This window comes from Sinocyclocheilus grahami, unplaced genomic scaffold, assembly GCF_001515645.1.
Source record: "Sinocyclocheilus grahami isolate Dianchi unplaced genomic scaffold, SAMN03320097.WGS_v1.1 scaffold149.1, whole genome shotgun sequence".
Taxonomy (NCBI): domain Eukaryota; kingdom Metazoa; phylum Chordata; class Actinopteri; order Cypriniformes; family Cyprinidae; genus Sinocyclocheilus; species Sinocyclocheilus grahami.
The window spans coordinates 1957333-1960556 of record NW_015505328.1 but is presented as its reverse complement, the minus strand read 5'-3'; the positions used below and the strand labels follow the sequence as shown (position 1 = coordinate 1960556).

Genomic DNA, 3224 nt, shown 5'->3' with positions numbered 1-3224 from the left:
ACACACACACAAATCCTCAAACACCGAATCGACGTCAAGCACAGTAAATTGTTGTACTGACAGACATGTCAATTTATAGTCGAGCGGGAATATAAAGAAAACTGCCGCTCAGATCATAATAAAAACATGTAAATGTACGACAGACATTTGAAAACAGACACACATATTGAGGTTGTGAAACCCGCGACTAATAACATGTCTTACATTAGGGCTTGGATCTGGACGTGTGCGAGATTCTCTTGTGTCTGTCATCTTCCACATCTCTTTTCCGTGTTGTTTATTCATCTTTGTGATGATGGGAAAACACAAAGCCACTGATCCATGTCCAAAGCTGACAGAAATGGAACAGCCTCATGGCATTATCCTCTTGAAGAAAACTTTAAAAAAAAAATGGTAAAAGTGGAGGAAAAGAAGAGGGAGATTTAGGGGTTTAGGATGAGAAAAGATAGGAAGAGAGAGGCTGAATAAAATAAAATGGCTTTAAAATAACTCTACTGAATTGTTATATATAGTAATTTTTGTATTACATTTTGCATATGTAGACATATGTCTGATCTGAATTTAGCCGTAGGCACAGCATTCAGAATATAGCATATAATTCCACATGAAGAATTACCTGGAAGGACATATGTCTTCACAAGCAGCGCGCAGTGACTGTAAAACCTGCAGTGATAAAAAGCATAGGCATATCAAAGATACAGCACCATGACTCAATCCAATACTGGGAAGAAATATTGTAACTGCCTTATTTACGGTTTATCTCCATTTTTTGAGCACTTACTGTTGAGTCAGACTGGAAATGTAAAAATGAGAGAGCAGGAGTTTTTAAACTGGGTTCCAGAGGTCACAGAAAATGTGAGAAAATAAAAATATGTGACAAAATGTTGTTTTGGGGATGTCGACTTAACTTACAAAAACAAATATAATACTCTACCATTCAAAAGTTTGGGATTTTAAAAATGTTTTTCAAAGAAGTGTTTTATGCTTGCCAAGGTTGCATTTGTTTGATCAAAAATACAGAAAAAACAGTAATATTGTGAAATATTACTATAACTTAAAATAACTGTTTTCTATTTTAATATATTTTAAAATGCAATTTTTTCCTGTGATGACAAAACTGAATTTTCAGCATCATTACTCCAGTATTCAGAGTCGCATGATCCTTCAGAAATCATTGTAATAATATGCTGATTTAGTGCTTAAGAAATATTTCTTCTTATTATCAATGTTGAAAACAGCTGGGCTGCTTAAAATTTTTGTGCAAACCGTGATTCATTTTTCTCAGGATTCTTTTATGAATAGAAAGTTCAAAAGAACAGCATTTATTTGAAATAGAAATCTTTTACAACATTATAAATGTCTTTAGTGTCACTTTTAATTAATTGAATGCATCCCTGCCGAATAAAGTATCAATTTCTTTCCAAAAAATATCTTAATGAATGGTAGTGTAGACATTAAAAATTTCAATGCAATATGTTTTTGCATGTCGCTTTGAAATTATATTTATTGTGAAAATTACAATAAATATTTTATCGTATTGTATTTTGTTGACAATTTACAAATAAATGTTTCTGTGATATTGTTTATTTTTATGCAAAATTTTCTAACATTAATTGTGTGCACACATTTAGTTAAAAAGTTAAAAAGTTTGAAAACCTGATCTGCTGCAAGAGCCACTTCATGTTGCCTTCATATAAGATTTCATAACACTACAAAAATCATGCTAAATACTGTAGTTATAACACAAATACATCATTTGGATTAAAAGCTATTGCTGATTGACTAATTAAATAACTGACACAAATCTATACTTTTTCTCTCACACACACATACGCACCCCACAAAGACACAGAACATTGGTCACACAAAAGTCCAATTTGTCAGCAAGGCTGGATCAGTCTGTCTGTGTGACAATTTGCAAACCAGCGTCGCTCCATGCTACACGGCTCCCTGTTCCAGCGGTTCCACTCATCCATGGGATTACAGAGGAGCTGACGGGAAAGCAGAACGAGAGCTCAGACACTGCCAAAGGCTGAAGAGACAAAAGACCCCAGAATAATAGATACACACACTGAAAATTGGTAACTGAGGATTCTGCAACTACTGTAAATTTCGGGGAAGCCATAGTGCTTACAACTGTTCACAGGAGTCATATCACGACCAATCGTTAATTGTAGGGACATTTATAGCTTACCTACATTTAAAAATGAAAATTAGACCTAAAAATGATCATTTACTCACCCTCATGCACTGTAAAACCGAACAGTGAAATTAATTAAATGAAATGAGTTAACTTCACTCAAATAATAATGAAAGTTAATTGGACTTAATTGAAATAAGTTCTGTAAATTTAAAATGTTGTTGTAGTAAGGTGAACTTAAAATTATTGCGTTTTCTAGTTCCCAGCATGCTTTGCATCAGACAACAAGGAAAATAAATGTAGAAATTAAGTGTTATTTTGTGTGTTTTTACACAAGATTAACATAGAGAGACATAAGTTAGTACTTAAATGTTGTGTTATGTTAGGATTTACATAGGTTTCTGTTATGTTGGTTTTGTAGTGTTACGGTTGTGGTGAAGAGTAGAGCCTGTGGTTAGGTTAAGAATGGACAGCAAAAATTCAAGACATTTTATTTAGCATGTTGTTTGATTATTTGCAAGAACTGTGAGTCTGTAAGATAACTACATTAGTATGTGCCGGTGTGCCGTTGCTATCTAGCACTTAACTATAAAGATCTGAATGAATGTGCTGTTAATGGAAGCAAGTTATATATAATTGTCCTTGTGATGAGTGGAGTGGGATCATGGAAGGGAGGCTTGGCTTGGCTTGGCTCCCATGGCTCTCAGCACCGCCCCACTTGTCATAAAAATGTTAAGCTCTACTAACTTAAAAAAATTGAGTTTGTTAATTCAAATATTTTAAGACAATAAGTTTCCACGAATGTTTTGAGTATTCTTAACTTATCAAGTTTTACAGGTGTTGTTCTTAATCAGTGTTGTTTTTGTTAACTAAAATGATTAAACTAATAAGTAATAATAATATAATAATAGTTTCAGTAATTAAAGTGAAATTAAATAAAATATATTACATGAACATTTATATAAATATTACAGTTAAATTAAAATGTTGCCTTGTCAACTAAACTAAACTAATAAAAATGGCAAAAGCACATAACAAAATTACTAAAACAAAAATGTTAACTGAAAGTATTCAAATTAATTCC

At 32.6% G+C, this 3224-nt stretch overlaps 1 long non-coding RNA gene across 1 annotated transcript; it reads right to left on the bottom strand.

Moving 5' to 3' along the window:
- Positions 1–233: 233 nt before the first annotated feature.
- On the bottom strand, positions 234–1916 carry LOC107592088 (uncharacterized). The gene is made up of 3 exons (XR_001609940.1): positions 1838–1916; positions 617–663; positions 234–377 (listed from the first exon to the last, which is right to left on the bottom strand). It is a non-coding gene; the product is annotated as an uncharacterized lncRNA (long non-coding RNA).
- Positions 1917–3224: the final 1308 nt, after the last annotated feature.